Here is a 19,254-nt window from a genome sequence, read left to right on the forward strand (position 1 = left end):
CAGCAGCAGCGGCAGCAGCAGCCCTCGGCACCTGTAGCAGCAGCGGCAACACCTGCAACAGCTCCGGCGCACGGCAACAACATCGGCAGCAGCGGCAGCGCGTCGCCCGCTGGGCGCGCAGCGCGCAGAGCGCGCAGGCGCGGCCCCGGGTGCGCACCGCCCCTGCCGGCTGCCTCCTCGCTGGCTCGCCCAGCCAGCAGCAGCAGCGTGCACGACGCCAGACCATGCGCGCGCGGTGCACGGCACGCAAGCGCTCGTGCGCGCGCTGCCCTCGGCGCCGGCAGCCTTGCCGCATCGCACCCGGCACGCCTCCTCCAACCACCATTCTTTCGTCGTTTATTCGTCGTCGTTCTTGCCTCGTTCCTCAGTTTTACAGATTACAAAGGAAAAACAAAAACAATTTGAAAACCTAATCTAACCACGGATTTTCTCGCGGTGAAAAACGATTACAACGTCAAAACGACGTATCCCACGAATCAACAGACCATGAAGAACAACAGCAGTAAAAACACGCACATTATTAATCGTACATAAATTAATAATAGAGCCAAGAAATTAATCCTGGGCTCTGATACCAATTGATGGAATATTAAACTGAATTAATACTCTAATGCCCGATGATCGTTTCTTGGATTATTATTAATTCATCATAAAACGATTAATCCCTAACATGCTCCTATGAATTTAACAGCTGCACGTTGGTGTTAGAAATACTTACTTGAAAAGTGTATGCAGAGGCTGTCGATGATTGAATCGAATGACTCCAGTTCTGATCTTTTGAGCTGTATCCCGCTCAGCTTTCACCGTTGGATGGATAACGAACTATGAAAGTCCCAAGCTAGAAAACTCCCACACGTTTCTGCGCCTCCCATAGCTCTCTCAAAACCCTAATTTTGTCAGTGTGTATTTCCTGAGAGCTGACAGCTGTATTTTATAATAAAACACAGGGAGGGGGCGCAAATTTAGGGTGTTGGGCGATTTCTAGCCCTTCTTGGGCTAGGAGACTTTGGGCCAGTCCAGGGACCAAATACAAGGAATAAAGATGGGCCTCAAATAAATAAATTATCTATGGTCAGCCCAGACCATAATTAATTTATAAATATTAGTTCATTCCACTAGAGAACTAATATTGACTTACCCCTTTATTGCCGGTGATGAGTCAGGGCTTGTATTTAGACTTATTAAATCCCCGTATTTAAAATATCCGACATCCATTAATTAATTAAAGCTCTGACAGCTTTAATTAATTAATCTCTTTATAATCCTTAAGCAGTACCACTCAAAACTTATTATTGCGCATGAACTTAATCAACCTGCAGGGTTTAACGCAATAAACATTATTGAGCTCCTTAAGGGGATGTCATTATCCTCTATCGGATACGAGTACTAATACAGATAATCAAATATCATATATTAACCGCTATCACCCAAGCTACAGAGTACTCAAGTTACTATATAACTCTCACGCATAGTAAATCAAAGTGATACACGAATTAACATATATATTCGAAATCTTATTAGTATTAAGATTTTATTAAGTCTCCGAGATCTTGATTCTTCACTTAAGTCAGATAGAAGAATACATCTCACTGTGGTCCTATCAATACGTTATGACGTACCAGTATAGATAAGTAGTCAAGACAAACTACTTCCATCTATACCGCAGCCTAAAACGATGACTCGTCCTAAAGTCATCTCGGCTGTGATTATATTATATCTCTTAAGGTTAATCCAATTATATGGTCTTCTGTGATCTACAACACACCATATAATCTACTTATATTAGAGATAGAGAACATACATATGCAATCATGAACACAAACAGATAGGAGATAAAACATTGAACACAGGAATCATTGTATACAAGCATAAAATGTTCTTGCTTTCAGTATACAAATCCAACACTGTAGACTCATCAAAGACCACATGAGGTGTTTCTTCAACACAAAGAGTTTGAGAGTTAAACACTCGATAGGCTTTGCTCGAACATTCTGTTCCAGAGTATCCAAGAAAGACTCCTGGATCAGCCTTGCTATCAAACGTGTTTAACCTCTTCTTTTTATTGTTGTGGATGAAACACTTAGAACCGAAAGCATGAAAATAGGCAATTGAGGGCTTTCTGTTCTTCCATAACTCGTAAGGAGTTTTTCCATGTCTTTGAGTGAGGAAGGAGCGATTCTGCGTGTAACATGCGTTGTTGACTGCTTCAGTCCAAAACTTCAAGGGGAGTTTTGATTCGGCTAGCATCGTCCTTGCTGCTTCCTTTAAAGACCTGTTTCTTCTTTCTGCAACTCCATTATGTTGAGGAGTTCTTGCTGCAGAAGTTTGATGACTGATTCCTTATTCATCGCAATACTCACGAATGACAGTATTGAGGAACTCAATCCCACGATCTGATCTGATGATGTTGACTTCCTTTTCCACGCTCAGTCTTTTCAGCAGCTTTGGCAGTTCCTTCAGTGTCTCTTCCTTCTTGAAGAGAAAGATAACCCAAGTATATCGTGAATAATCATCCACAACTACTAAGGTGTACTTCCTATCGTTGTAGCTTCTTGGAGAGATTGGGCCAAACAGATCCATGTGAAGTAGTTGAAGAATTCTTCCAGAGGAGTGTCCTGACTTTGACTTGAATGACATTCGCGTCTACTTTCCTCTTTGACATGCTTCACATTCTTGCTTCTTCTGGAACAAAATAGAAGGCAGATCTTCTACCAGTTGATGTTTAGCAAGCTTGTTGATCATCTTGAAGTTAAGATGGTTGAGTCTCCTGTGCCACAGCCAATTGAGCTCCGAGCTGCTTTTGCTGATGAGGCATGTTTCTGGTGGGCTGTCTTCCCATGAACGACGTAGAGACTTCCTTGTCTGAAACCTTTCAGAACCACCTTCTTTTGATTGTTTCTAACAGTGAATTCATCCTTTTTTATCTTCACTGTGAAACCGCTGTCACAAAATTGACTCACAGACAACAGATTATGTTTAAGACCAGAAACAAAGCTAACATTACTGATACTGGCGTTACCCATGTTGAGCACACCATAGCCTTTTGTTTCTCCGATTGAGTTGTCTCCGAATGCAACTTTGGATCCAGCTTTCTCAACATACTGAGATAGATATTCTTTGTAGCTCGTCATGTGCTTGGAGCAGCCGCTATCCAGATACCATGTTCTGATTGAAGCCTTAACTTCTTCCTTCTTTTTGTGTTTCCTTATTTTGACCTCTGAGCCATTCATTCCATTGTCGTAGCTGGTGTCAGCCACGCTTTCAGATCCACTGGCCATCAGGGCTTGACTCTCATCGTCTGAGCTGGTGCTGTCGAAGTCGGATGATTCTGATGTGTCTTTGGAAGAATCAGCATCGTCAGCAACCATCGCTTTCTTCCTTGAGAATCTGCGATCTTTCTTGGCTTTCAGCTCTTTGCGCTCAGATTGAGTCAGTTCAGGACATTCATTTCAAAATTGCCATTTCTTTCTGCATCCAAAGCATTCCATATCTTTGATGTCGTAAGCAGCCGACTTCCTTTCTCTGCTTCGATCAGTGGAATGTCTGGAGTTGCTTTCTCTTTCCTTTCCTTTGAAGTGATGCTTGTGGAACCTTCTGTACTTCCGGAATTTGGACTCCATTTTGTTGAATCTTTCAGTCAACAAAGCATATTGACTGAAGAAGTCCTCAGGGTTGAGTTCCGCTGGTTCCTTGATTTGCTTCTTGCCTTCTCTTGCTGAAGCTTTCAGTGCTGCTCCTCTTGAGGTTGATGGACCATCTTCGTCTGATCCTCCAGCCTTCTTGATTACAAGATTTCTCTGAAGGTCGAACTCATTTGCCATGAGGTCAGAGAAAAGCTTGTTTGTCGGGAGCTGACTGAATCCTGGCTTATGTTGATGAGCGACTGAGTAGATCTGCCATTCTCCTCGTGGCAGTGCTCGAAGAATCTTCAGGTTGATTTCTCGTTGAGTGTATTTATCTTTAGAAATGGATTGAACTTCATTCAAGATTTGATTGAATCTAAGTTTCATTTTTTCGACAGATTCATTCTTGAGCATGAGGAAGGAGTCGAACTTCTGGCAAGCTATGGATAGCTTATTCTCCTTGATTTCCTCGGAACCTACGCACATTCTTTCAAGAATGTCCCACATCTCCTTTGCAGTTCCGCACTTGATGATTTTCATGACATGCTTGTCGGGAACGGTGCCGGAGATGATACTTTTGGCGACGTTGTCTAGCTCATCTTGCTTCCTTTCTTCGGTGGTGAAGTCTGCATTTTGCTTTGGTCGGACCTCATCGTAAGGATCCTGATGTGGATCAACAGGGATCCGTTTGACGGTTTCGGTGATGATGATTGGTCTTTTGGTGATGACTTCCCACATTCGGCAATGTTGGGCGATGAGGAAGCTTTCAAGCCGAAACTTCCATATGTCGTATTTTTCAATACTAAACAAAGGTAAAGAAGATAATCTGCTGTGGTTAGTCTCCATCTAAAAAGAAAGAACAGATAACAATAGATAGAACAAACATCAAGCACAAAATGAAAGAGAAAACTTTTTCGAGACCTTTGAGAAAAAGGATCTAGTTTAATCAGAACCTAATCAGATACAGAGTGTTCTTGCGAACAACCTGCTCAATCAGAGGGATCTCAAGATAGAGATCTAAATGAAACTTTACACACAAACAAAGACACCTGTTGACTGAAAACAGTTTTGACCAAACAGGGTTGACGATTGATACTGAACGCTCTTCAGCAAGGAGTTATCAGTTAAGTTACTGGAACTTAACTGATGCACTTATGGGCTTCAGTCGAGTTTGCTAAAACAGAGATGATAACACTCTTCCTGACTTATCAAAAGATAGGTCAGTCAGACTGATATCATACGCAGCGGAAATTAAACTTAGTTTCGCAATAGCCTCGATTGAGCACGTTGTTGGTCTTAGGTTTCTCTTTGCCGTTAATCAGTATTCAGTTTATCAATTGAAACAACACAAGTAGGAATGTAAAACTGAAAGCTGTAAACAACACAGAGACTTTTACGTGGTTTGGAAAAACCCTTTCCTACATCCACGGTCGGTTGATCAGACCAACAATCCACTCCGCAAGTGCTTAACAGGTGCACTGCAAACCAAACCGTGTGCTTGCCGGGTGCACACAACCGTACCGCTGAAGAAAACCCTTCTTCAGTACCCACGCTTCACTCGGGTCGGATTTCTCTTGCTTAGACAACCCGCGCTAAGACTCTCAGAGTCAGATAACCCTTCTGAACTCCGAATCACTCAAAACACTCAAATCTTTCTTTTGGAAAGGAGGTTTGAACGAGTGCCAACTATACTACAAAGAATAAGTTCTTTGTAGCAAGTCTGACCTTGGCTTCTGGGTAAACAGAGGTTTGCCTAAGGTCTAAGAGAATGTATGTAATCAGCACTGACTGATTTTGGCTTTGGAATTCTCTTCTTCGATTCAAGCTTTGGGGAGGTTAAGCTTTAGGCTGAGTAGCAATTTCGGCAGAGCTTCAGCTTATGTCGTTGAATCGGTGAAGGTTGAAGTGATCCTCGAGCGCTATTTGTAGGAGAACTCTTGAATAGATCCATTGGCGTAGAACGTCCTCAAGATTTCTTCCGTTGGAGAGCAATTCAAATTTGGGCTGAGAGCATCTTCGAGGTTCCTTGTCTGGTGGAAACGGCTCTCTTGAGGAACAGGAGATGTGACGTCTCTGATAAAGTAACCACCAAATAGGAATGAACTCTGCAGAGATAAGATCCTGAGATCTCTGCATTTAATGCGGTTGTACTCTTGTGAGTACGTGGCTTCCTTTGAACGTTGGAAGATCGGTCCGAGGAAGAATGATCAACTGATACTTGACTTTAGTATCAGTCTGTGGCACGCATTAAGTAATCAGTTCCAAACTGATTCTTCAACTGATATTTCAGTTGTTATCTTCAGTCTTCAGTCTTCAGTCCTTCGTCCTTCAGTCTTCATTCTTCCGAACCGCATACTAAACTAGAAACGAACTCTAACATTTGAGTTCAAAACTGTTCTAGTCTATTACAATTAAGACCTATGAGTTTTGGTATCATCAAAACAAGTATTAGGATATTCCACAAGGTTGCCAACACCATTCTTAACCAAAAATCTCCAAAATTGCACTCTTCTATCTATAAAACCTAAATCTCCTGCAAAGCATAAAACAACACATAAAACGCACCAATTTCCAGAAGATTTAACTTAAAATATGCACATGCAAACCCCTAAATTTAGAACAATTAAGCATAAATCAAACCCCCCACACTTAGCCTTTTGCTTGTCCTCAAGCAAAATCCTTATGAATCCTAGGAAGAGATTAGTTTCAACAATGCTAATTTTCATCTAAACATTCACGAAGTCAATTCAAAAGTTTACAATCAACACACATCTCTCAATCATACAAGTAACTCAAAGTTTAAGAAGCAACAAAAGGGTAATGCAAGTAATTCGATCAGACCCAATTCTCCGCTAGAAGTGAATTCCCTAATGTGATCGCCTTTATAATCAATATCACCATTTTTCACACTTTGTGTGCTTAAAGTTTCGACAGTTGAGCCATAATTCGTGAAATAAAAACCATTTGGATGTAATCCAAAGTCTTTTCACGTGGTTTCCCATGCTCATAGATGGACTAGAGGAGCAGAGACTCAGAGCTGTCATGTTTTCAGAACAGGCCAGATGTTTCAGAGATGGCAATTTCAGAGCTGGTTTCCAGAATTTTTCACAGATAAGATACAATCGTAGGCAATCACAATGACAACTCTCCTTCTAGCATCTACCGGACAAATCACGTTTTACTTACTTACAATCATGTTGCAACAAAACTCATAATTCTTTGCATAATCAAGCAACATATATCAAGAGTAAAACAAGAATAACCACCAAACAAACACAAACCCGAAAATCACATCGAAAACCATCTTTTCTTCCGTAAATTCATAAAAATTAGCAAGTATCAAAGAAAAAAAAAACTAAGCATAGAAAGATCAATTTCGCCCAATTGAAAGCATAAGTACAACAAAACACCCCCCCCACACACTTAAAGCATGCCATGTCCTCAGGGCACAAAAGAAGTAAGAAGAGTTAGAAGAACGTCCCTGATTATCGGCATTGAAGAGTAGAAGCATTGTGAGAGGTGGTGAAAAGTGGAATTTGTGATCTACAGAGTGGAGAGTGGCAGCGCTGGCAACTGCAGAGTAGAAAGTCAGCTCTGACTCTGCACGGCAGAGTCAGAGTAGAAAATGCAGCGCTGTCATCATGCAGAGTGGATTTTAGCTCTGCCCAGTGCAGAGCTGGGCTGTTCAACGCTGGCGTCTGCAGAGTGGAAAATGCAGCGCTGAAAGCAAAGTCATGAACACCCAGAAAATCAAAGTATCCACATAGCAACCAAAACTTAGGACAAACACAAAACAAAAACTAAAAACAAAGAAAGAACAAGAAAGATAAAAACATAAAAAGCAAACCAACGGTGGGTTGCCTCCCACCAAGCGCTAGATTTAAAGTCTCCAACCCGACTTCAGATCTAACCCTTAGTGAGGATCGTGTAGAGTGTGAGACTCCACCACCATTGGAGTACTCAAATGCCCATAATAGGATTTCATGCTATGACCGTCTCCTCTGAAATTCTCCTTAGCAATCTTAGTGTACAGCTCGGTTGCACTAGGGTCAAACACGTCCTTTGGAAACACACCTTCTTTATCCTGGGACAGCACTGCCGATCTGAACCTCGGCTTCACCATTTTCTCTTCTAAGAATACGTACTTGAGATTGGCTAGGAGTTCCTTCAGTTCAAGCGCTGGCTTCCTGGCTCCCACAGGTTCATCCAACGGCAGCTCTGTATGGCACGCCTTCTCTGAGCTGGGCAGTGCAGAGCTAAAGGGTGCAGAGCTGGCGAGTGCAGAGCTGAAGGGTGCAAAGCTGGCGAGTGCAGAGCTGAAGGGTGCAGAGTTGGCGAGCACAGAGCTGAACTCTTCACTTCCCGGGCTAGCTCTTCCATGTCTGCCGATCCAGCACAGACTTCCACACACTCCTGCTGACTCAACCTAGAACACCTCTAGTGTGACTTGCAATAGAACAAGGACATCCTAGTGATGGTAAGTTGACCCAGTGTCATCTCTCAAGGAAAGTCTTAAAGGGCTTCTAATTGTATCGCAGGAAAAACAGTAAAGAAAGCAGTAAAAAGTTTGAATTTAAAAACTGAAACTTAAACTTAAACTTAAATTAAACTTGAATTTAAACTTAACCTAGGCAAAAATCTAAACAACTCAAATTAAACCTAACTTAAGAGATTAAATACTTGTAAATTAAAAACCAACTAATCTAGGCGTGAAACTAAAGTGCATAATTAAAACGAAAGCATAAACATGAACGAAAAACGTAAACATGATTAAACGAAAATAACTTGAATTGAAATACGAAATACCGTAAATATCTTGAACGTGTAATTGTGTCACTCAATCACAATCCAAGAATAAACTAAAAACTGAATTGAAATCTTACTTAAAACAATGAATTCGAAAACTATGAGGAACTATGAAAGCAAGTAAATCCTAAGCTTCGGATGCCAACAGATCTCAAAGATGGCGTCTAAAACTAGGGCAAAAGATGATATTACAATGAAAAGTATGGCCCTATTTATAGACTTCAAATCCCTCTGGATCACTATGGAAGTTGCCATGCAAAGTAGAACTCTTAAGGCAATAGAATCGTGCAAAATAAGGCAACTCTCCAGCTGTGACGCGCGCTTTAGAAATAATCTCCTCCCTGGCCGAATTCGGGGCTCTCGCCAGCGGAATGGCTTCCGCTCTGGCTATCGCCAGCGGAATGGTGATTTCTCTGCTATCGCCAGAGGAACGGTGATTTCTTTGGCACTTATGTTTCCAGTAGCGAAGTGATTTCTCTGGCGCTTTCGATTCCTCTGGCGCTTCCTGGGTTGGTTCCGCTGCTCTGATTCTGGGGCATTTCTCTGAAATGCCAGAGTATGCACAAAAACGTAATTCTTAGCCCATATTCTCCAAAATTTGCACTCTTCATCTCGACAACCTAAATCTCCTGCAAAGCATGAAAAATACCATAAAACGCACCAATTTCCAGAAGATTCTTTTAAACTAAAGCTCATGCAAACCCCAAAATTTAGAACAATTAAGCATAAATCAACCCCCCCACACTTAGCCTTTTACTTGTCCTCAAGCAAAATCCATATGAATCCTATGAAGAGATTGATTTCAACAATGCTAATTTCCATCCAAACATTCTCAAAGTCAATTCAGAATCTTATAATCAACACACATCTCTCGATCATGCAAGTAATTCTAAGTTTAAGAAATAACAAAAGAGTAATGTAAGTAATTCGATCAGACCCAATTCTCCGCTAGAAGTGAATTCCCTAATGTGATCGCCTTTATAATCAATATCACCATTTTTCACACTTTTTGTACTTTAAGATTTTCGACAGTTGAGCCATAATTCATGAAATAAAACCATTTGGATATAATCCAAAGTCTTTTCACGTGGTTTCCCATGCTCATAGTTAGACTAGAGGAGGAGAGACTCAGAGCTGTCACATTTTAGAACAGGCCTGATATTTCAGAGCTGGCAATTTTGAAGTTGGCAATTCGTCCAACATTTTCACATTTCACATATAAGATACGATCGTAGGCAATCACAATGACAACACTCCTTTTAGCATCTACCGGACAAATCACGTTTTACTAACTTACAATCGTGTTGTAACAAAACTCTTAATTCTTTGCACAATCAAGAAACATATATCAAGAATAAAACAAGAATAACCACCATTCATTCACAAACCCGAAATGCGCATTGAAAACCATCTACTCTTCCACAAATTCATACAAACTTAGCAAGATTCGAGTCCAAAAACTAAGCATAGAAAAAACAATTTCGCCCAATTTTCAATATAACCACAAAACTCCCCCCACACTTAAAGCATGCCATGTCCTCAGGGCATAAAAGAAAGAAGAAAAGTGTAGAAAGCATCCCTGATTATCGGCATGGAAAAGCTGAACCATCGTGAGAGGCGGCAAAAATTGAGGTTTGTGGCCTTGCAGAGGGAAGAGTGGCCACGCTGCATCAGGATAGCGCTGCCAGAGCAGCGCGGAGAAGTGCAGCGCGGAGAAGGATATCGCTGCCAAAGCAGCGCTGAGAAAGTCAGCACTGGCGGCATTATGAGAATTGCAGCGCTGAAAAATAAGACAAGCGCACCAAGCATCAAAGCATCCGCACAACACCCGAAACTTAGGAAAAACACGAAACACACAACTAAAAACAACGAATAACAAAAACTAAAAATAAACCAACGGTGGGTTGCCTCCCACCAAGCGCTAGAGTTAAAGTCTCCAGCCCGACTTCAGATCTGACCCTTAGTGAGGATCGTGCAGAGTGTGAGACTCCACCACCATTGGAGTACTCATCTGCCCATAATCAGATTTGATGCGATGACCCTCTCCTCTGAAATTATTCTTAGACTGGGCTACACCAGGGTCAAACACATTCTTTTGCAACACACCCTCTTTCTCTCGAGACAGCTCTGCCGATCTGAGAACCGGCGTCTCATTTTCTTCTTCCGGGCCAGTGCTCATCAAATTCTCCTTAGTAAAATTCTGGCAAGTGCTCATCATAGCAGGCTGGATGGGCAGCGCTGGGCTCGTCAGAGCTGGAGTGCTGGATAGAGCTGGCAGAAGACTGTTAGCGCTGAAAATTCCCACTTCTTCCACATGGTCAGAAATCTCCACAAAAGAACAGAAATGCATTAGAGAGGTAGGAATAACAGGCTTCTTATCGAAAACCGAGAAAGTTACCGATCTACCGGACCCCGCCATACTCACAGTTCCAGATCCCACATCAATGTAAGTCTGGGTAGTAGCCATAAAAGGCCGTCCGAGTAGAACAAGATGTCCATTCTTTCCTATAACGCCCTGCCCTGCATCAAGCACCACGAAATCGGCTAGCACTGTGATTCCTCTCACCTTGACCTCAACATCTTTTAAAAGACCACGAGTGCTACAATATGCTCCATCAGCTAGTTGAAGTCTTGTTCTCGTGCTTTTAAGCTCATCTTCCTTCCTGCCCAATTTTTGAAAAATAGCAAACGGCATTACATTGATTGCCGCACCTAAGTCTAACATTCCCGAGAACTCTCCAGCTCTACCCAAACCAATACTAAGAATAAAACTGCCAGGATCTCCTTGCTTCGGTAATGGTTGGGTTGGATCAACAATCGGTGGTGGCAGAGGTGGCCAGGAATGTTGGACAACTTTCGGTGGTCGATACGGCGTAGTGGACTTGTGGAGAGTTCGCTCTTGCCGCCTTATCAACTCTGGCGCTCGTCTCAGCTCTGGTGCTCTTCTTAGCTCCGGCGTCCTTATCAGCTTAGGTGCCTTTCTCATGCCATAGTTTTGCAGAACTGGATTTGGCATGACTGACCATTGCAATGCTGCACTTGGCACGGCTGCACTCTGCGGGGCCGGATTCTGCATAGCTGAACTACGCATGGCAGGATGCTGCAGAGCTAGACTTGGCATAGCTGGCTCCTGCAGAGCTGGATTCTGAAGTGTTAGATTCTGCAGTGCTGGAATCTGCAGTGCTGAAGGTTGCATAGCTGAATTCTGCATAGTTGGTTTCGGCAAGGTTGGGCTCTGCAGAGCTGGATTCTGCAGAGCTGGACTTTCCATAGCTGAATTTTGCAAGGCTGAAATCTGCAGAGCTGGGTTTTGCATAGCTGGAGTCTACAAGGTTGGATTCAGCAAGGCTGACTTCTGCGGGACTGGATCTGGCAGTGCTGAGCTGGGCAGCGCGGCACTCGGCAAGGCTGGACTGGGCAGCGCTGCACTCGGCAGGGCTGGACTGGGCAGCGCGGCACTCGGCAGAGCTGGACTGGGTAGTGCTACTACCTTCTTCTGCTCTAGTACCGGAGTCGGTTCAGGCATCCACGTCAGCTCTGGTACCCTGGTCTGCTTCGGAATCCATGTTTGTTCCGGTATCCAAGTCTGCTCTTCGAGAGCAGTGATAGCTAAAGCTTAGTGAGTTTGCAGAGGTTGACCATGAAATTTTCCGGGCTGCTGCTGCTGCTGCAATTGGTTCAAGGTGCTCGACAGTTGCCCTACGGTGGTCTCAAGTCTTTTTATTGTGGCGGATTGAGACTCAAAATTTTGCTTAGTCATCTCCATGTTCTGCTTGCTGATCTCCATGAAGGCTTGCAAGGTATCCTCGAGAGATGACTTCTGGTGCTGAGTGTGTTGTTGCGAAGGCTGAAAATTCCCTTGCTGTTGATACCTCGGTGGATATTGTTGGGGAAAATTTTGTTGCGGTGGGCAAGGCTGCTGACCTCTCCATCCATTATTGACGTTCTGCCCTTGATTATAATTCTGCGGTCTGCTCTGCCCTTGATTATCGTGCTGCCCGAATTGTGGTCTGCTCTGCCCTTGATTATAGCTCTGTACTTGATTATAGCTCTGTCCTTGATTGTAGTTTTGCACGAAGCCAGGTCTGCTCTGCATTTGATTATAGCTCTGAAATCCTTGTGCAGCATAGACCTCGGCTTGTCCTTCCGGAGTAAACTCTCCCATTCTATGGCACTCATTAGCTCCATGGCTGAAATCTCCACAAATACCACACGGCTCAACGTACTGCATGGCTGGGTTCGGCGGGGTTGACATTGGCAGAGCTGGATTTGGCTGAGTTGTCATCGGCGGCGCTGAGCTCTAAACTGGAGAATTTTCCATCTTTTCCATCTTGAGCTGTTGGACTTCTCGCATGATCGAGGCCAATTGCTGCTGCATCTCGAACTGATTTGTCACGGCACTAGCCTCCACTCTCCGTCCACGGACTGACTTTTGTTGGGAGCTCTCGGCCAAGGTCTTTGACTCAACCTAGAACACCTCTAGTTTGACTTGAAATAGAACAAGGACATCCTAGTGATGGTAAGTTGACCCAGTATCATCTCTCAAGGAAGATCTTTAAGGGCTTTTAATTATGTCACAAGAAAGCAGTAAAGGTTGGGATTATTAACTAAAACTTGGAAAGTAAATTTACGTGAAATTAAACTTAACTAGGCAAAAAGAAATTATTAACTAATGCTTGTAATTTAAACTTAACTAAAAACTTAATCTTAAAATTATCTAGGTGAATTAAACTATTAAACCCTAGGCAAGAATTTAAAGAACTTAAATTAAAGAATTAACTAGACAAATCAAATTTAAATAACTTTAATTAAAACTTCTAATCTAATCTAACTAGGCAGAAACTAAATTGCATAATTTAAAGAAAGCATCATAAAAACGCATAAGTAAATTTGCAAAATTTAAAGAAAGCATAAGTAAAAGCAAATAAATAAACTTGATTAAGGAAATACCGTAAATTCGTCTCGAGAAGTAATCTTTCACGTAATTACAACTCTAAACGGGAACTAATCTAAAACATGAATTTAAAGAACTATAAACTAACTAGAACAGAAATCGAAACTAAAATTATGAAAGCAATAAACCTAAGCTTTAGCTAACTTGGCGGAACTAAAGATTAGGGCAAGGGATGATCTAACTAAGTGCCGGAGGCAAGAGGATTGATTTTACAATGAAAACTAAGCCCTATTTATAGACCTCAAATTTTCCTAGATCACCATGGAAGTTGCCATGCAAAGCCGGACTCTAAAAGGAATAGAATCGTGCAAAGGAAGGTAAGTCAAGCTGTGACGCGCGCTCTACAAGTCATCTCCACCCTGGCGGAAATCGCGGCTCTCGCCAGCAGAATGGCTTCCGCATTGGCTCTCTCCAGCGGAATAGGTCGCCAGCGGAATGGTGATTTCTCTGGCTATCGCCAGAGGAGCGGTGATTTCTCTGGCTTCCGATTCCTCTGGCGCTTCGATTCCTCTGGCACTTCCGCGCTCGCTTTGATTCCTCTGGCGCTTCGGCGCTCGCTTTGATTCCTCTAGCGCTTCCGCGCTCGCCTCGATTCCTCTGGCGCTTCCGCGCTCGCTTCGATTCCTCTGGCGCTTCCGCGCTCGCTTCGATTCCTCTGGCGCTTCCCATTTCGCTGCTCTGGCAAGCGAGGCTTTTCTTCTCTTACATGCCAGAGTATGCACAAAAAGACGATTCTTAGCCCAAACTCTCCAACATTTGCACTCTTCATCTCGAAAACCTAAATCTCCTGCAAAGCATAAAATACACCATAAAACGCACCAATTTCCAGAAGATTTAACTTAAAATGTGCACATACAAACCCCTAAAATTAGAACAATTAAGCATAAACCAACCCCCCCACACTTAGCCTTTTGCTTGTCCTCAAGCAAAATCCGTATGAATCCTAGGAAGAGATTGATTTCAACAATGTTAATTTCCATCCAAACATTCACAAAGTTAATTCAAAATTTTACAATCAACACACATCTCTCGATCATGCAAGTAATTCTAAGTTTAAGAAACAACAAAAGAGTAATGTAAGTAATTCGATCAGACCCAATTCTCCGCTAGAAGTGAATTCCCTAGTGTGATCGCCTTTATAATCAATATCACCATTTTTCACACTTTGTGTGCTTGAGATTTTCGACAGTTTAGCCATAATTCATGAAATAAAAACCATTTGGATGTACTCCAAAGTCTTTTCACGTGGTTTCCCATGCTCATAGTTAGACTAGAGGAGCAGAGACTCAGAGCTATCACATTTCAGAACAGGCCAGATGTTTCAGAGCTGGCAATTTTGAAGTTGGCAATTCGTCCATCATTTTCACAGATAAGATACGATCGTAGGCAATCACAATGACAACACTCCTTCTAGCATCTACCGGACAAATCACGTTTTACTAACTTACAATCATGTTGCAACAAAACTCAAATTCTTTGCACAAACAAGAAACATATATCAAGAGTAAAACAAGAATAACCACCATTCATTCACAAACCCGAAATTCGCATCGAAAACCATCTACTCTTCCACAAATTCATAAAAATTAGCAAGATTCGAGACCAAAAACTAAGCATAGAAAGACTAATCTCGCCCAATTGAAAATATAAGCACAATAAAACACCCCCCCACAAATAAAGCATGCCATGTCCTCAGGGAACAAAAGAAATAAGAAGAGTTAAGAAAACGTCCCTGATTATCGGCATTGAGAAACTGAAGCATCGTGCAAGGTGGTGAAGAAGGGGCTTTGCGATCTGTTGCAGAGTGGAGAGTTGCAGCGAGCGCGGAAAAGTGCAGCGCGGAAAGGTACAGCGCGGAGAAGTACCGCGCTGGAGAAGTGCAGCACGGAAAAATGCAGAGACGCGTTGGCGAGGCTGCACTGATGGCAGAGGGAAACTGCAGCGCTGAAGTCAAAACATGAACACCACATCAAAGTATCCGCGCAAGCAACCAAAACTTAGGAAAGACAATACAAAAACGGAAAACAAAGAACAAGAAAAACAAAAAAAACTAAAAACCAAACCACGGTGGGTTGCCTCCCACCAAGCGCTAGAGTTAAAGTCGCCAGCCCGACGTAGAGGATCCCTTAACCAAAATCGCTATGAAACGTCAGCTGACTTAGTCCTCGTGAAAGCACATCATCCTCTAGTTCTGTCATACCCCGACTTTTAATCCCTGATTAAGGGCTTAATTATTAATAATTAGGGTTCGGCATCCATTAATAATAAAACTGGTTTGATTTATCTGGTGTGATTTAATCGTTATATATGTGTTTTAATGTGCTTAGTTAAAGAAAATTTTTATAAATACGGTGCATAAGTTTTAATTGGTGAGTTAAGTGTATTTATATGAGCAAGTTATTATGATTTTTATTTGAGGATTATAGCACTTGGAATTTTAATTAAGTTTCCAAAGCAAGTGCAGTTTATTTTTACCGAGAAATCAAAGAATGCCGGTTTATGAAATTTTTTCCAAACAAAATATTTTTAAAATTATTTTTCCTATGATGAGGAATATTATAATTGAGTGAGTGCACTAATATTAGTGCTATAATTATTTTATTTGGTTACATGAATAATTATGCTATGATATTTTATTAATGAGTAAATATTTCCATAATTATTGTGGTTATTATTTAATCACCCTTCTCACACTATTATTTTTTAATTTCTCAAGCATGTGCCTAAATACCCAATTGCCAAGTGGATTAGTGTATTAATTGAGAGAGTGTAGAGATTAGAGAGAGAGTGTAGAGATTAGAGAGAGAGAGGTCAAGGCTTTAATGCCCAATATTCTTTAAGATTGCCAAATCTTTCCTAAGATTACCAAATCCTCACAAATCTTGCAAGGCAATTCTCTCTCTCCCTCCACCCCATTTTCGGCTCTCTCTCCCTCTCCCTCATCTCTCACTTTCCTCCATTTTCCTCCATTGAAGAGACCTTCGGAGCTTCCAAAAATTTCACCAAACACCTCAATCCACTCTTAATTCACACATAAACACATCCTAGCTACTTGAATTCAAGAGAATCATTGAAGAAGGGCTTCAAAGCTAGAGTGAGAAAGTGTGAATCTTGGTAAGAAATTTGGGTAAGTGACCATGTATTCCATAAATCTTGCTTGAATGATGTGGTATGTGAGTATTCTCGAAAGATTGAAGAAAGAAAATCACCCCTCCCTTGTTCTTAAAATTTTCGAAAAAAATGGGTCTTTACCCTTCAAAAATTTTCTTTTTCTTTCCTTGATTTGGGGTGAAAAATGAGATCTATGTGGTGTTTGTTGATAATTGATGTGTGTTGTGAAAGTATATGCTTTGAGATGTGAAAGTCGATTGAGTTTAGTTTACCCAAAAATTGGGAAATTGTGAGTTGATGATTAAAATGATGGATTGTTGATGAAGATGAGTCTATGAGATGTATATGATGATGATTGATGGAGTAAATTGAGTATATGATGTCAATTGATGATTTTGAGATGAGTTAGTTTAATAAAATTAGGGATATGTGTATTTATGCCCTAAATTGTTAATTGATGGTTTATATGTGAGTTTAAAAGGTTAAAATTGGTAGATCAATGATTGGATCAAAGTGTCATGTGTGTTTATAAAATTTCAAAGAGTTTAGTTTAATAAAAATTAGGACTTTCTTGTCTATGTGTTTATTAAGTGAATTGGCTTAAGATATATGTAATTGAGCATGATTTTAGTGTCTTATTATGTTTGATTAAATCTTTTGTTGGCTAAGTAAAATTTTGACTTAGTTTAGTTTATATGAGTTTTTGAGTTCTCATATGATGTGAGGTTGATGCTTGGTAAAATGAGCTCTAATTGCTTTATGACCATTATGTGAGAGTTTGTCATGTTTCATTAAGAGTTTTATGTTGATACATGAAGTTTCATTAGAGTTTAGTTTACATGATAAAAGGGAATCTATATGTGTATAATGAGTTATGTGGTGTATGAGATCATGTTTGAATAATTGAGTAATTTTGAGCATGAAAATGAAAAGAGAATTGAATTGATGCGTTCGTTGAAACGTTTTCCTTGAGATTTGAGTTTATGATGTAAGAGGAGAGTTGAGATTGAGTATTATGAGTATTATGTTGTACTTGAATGTTTTTTTTTTTAGTCCTATAAGTGTTTAAAATGAGCTTTGATGAGTTTTCTTTGAATGAATGTTGAGTTGAGCATGTTTGCTTGTGTGATTGAATTCGGAGTCATTTTTTTATGACGCACTGACCTACTGTTTTCGAGGGGGTTTAGTTACCTAAACACCATGAAACTTTTATGGTAAGTATATTTGAGAGTCCTGAGCACACCGGTAAAATTTCAAGCCATTCAAACTTCGTTTGATATTTCTTTAAAATGCAAAACCTAAACTGCACATTACTACCGAGAATTTCAGAGAACAGGGTAAAGAGTCATTCTTCTCAGTGGCTTCCTGTGTGATCTAGCTTTCCAAATTTTTATGGTATTAACCTTATTGTGTTATATAGATATCCACCAAAGTTGAGCCCAGTTTGACAACGTTTACTATTTTTCAAAAATCCAAGTTTGAGCACGCGATGGAATGGATTGGTGTTGAGCGGATTTCCCTTTTGATGGTTATATAATGAAACCTTGAGTATGCATCTCCATATGTATAACTCACACGTTTTTCCGCTGCAAACACTCTGAAATTATTATCGTATTGTGGAACTTATTACTCTTTCATTTTGATTAACTTTCATTTGGGGTCTAGTCGCTATGGCAGGCTCGTTTGTAAATTACCCAAGCGGTTATATATATATCACTAGTTTATTGTTATAAATGTTGGTTACTTAACAAATCCCCTTTAATTTCCGTTTCTTATTGTTCACCCCAAGTCATAACCCCGGTTAACCCGTCACTGGGATAGGGGGCTGTGACAAGTTCAGCTGCGGGTCCTCTTAGTGAGCAAGCAGAGCTCATCACATTCATCATTCTCTCGAACCAAGAGTTATGTCGAGATCTCTCATCTTTCTTCTCTTCCAAAGGTGGTGCACTCTGCACTCTTACCACGGTACCATCCTTGCATGGCAGCACATCAGCCCGTTCTTCCTCAACGGTTGCATCCTCTTTCACGGTAGTTGGTACCTCATGAACGGCATTAAGGTCGAGTGGAAGCTTGGCCAAAAATTGATCTTCAATGGCCTCCTCATCCTGCAAATTATCAAGAAAATCATGTATAATTATGTCCTCTTCCGGGCTAGTGCTCTCCAGCACTGGCGAACTGGTCAGGGCTGGCTGACTGGGCAGCGCGGAACTTGGCATGACTGGACTAAGCAGCGCTGGACTGGGCAGCGCTGAACTGGGCAGCGCTGCACTTGGCAGAGCTGGTGCGGTGGTCAGAGCTGGCGGAAGACCGTTAGCACTAACATTTTCCACTTCTCCCTTATGATTAGAAATCTCAACAAGAGAACAAATATGCATAGAAGAGTTAGAAATAACATGTTTTTTATTAAAAACAGAGAATGTTACCGATCTACCAGACCCGGCCATGCTCAAAGTTCCAGAACCCACATCAATGCGCGTCTGGGTAGTAGCCATAAAAGGCCGACCAAGTAGAACAAGTTGCCCATTCTTTCCTATAATGCCATGCCCTGCCTCGAGCACCACGAAATCGGCTAGCACCGTGATTCCTCTCACCATGACTTCAACATCTTTTAAAATACCACGAGTGCTACAATATGCCCCATCAGCTAGTTGAAGTCTTATTTTCGTGCTTTTAAGCTCCTCTTCCTTCCTGCCCAATTTCTGAAAAATAGCATACGGCATCAAATTGACTGCCGCACCCAAGTCTAACATGCCCGTGAAT

Source organism: Salvia miltiorrhiza, unplaced genomic scaffold (assembly GCF_028751815.1).
Source record: "Salvia miltiorrhiza cultivar Shanhuang (shh) unplaced genomic scaffold, IMPLAD_Smil_shh fragScaff_scaffold_39, whole genome shotgun sequence".
Lineage (NCBI taxonomy): Eukaryota > Viridiplantae > Streptophyta > Magnoliopsida > Lamiales > Lamiaceae > Salvia > Salvia miltiorrhiza.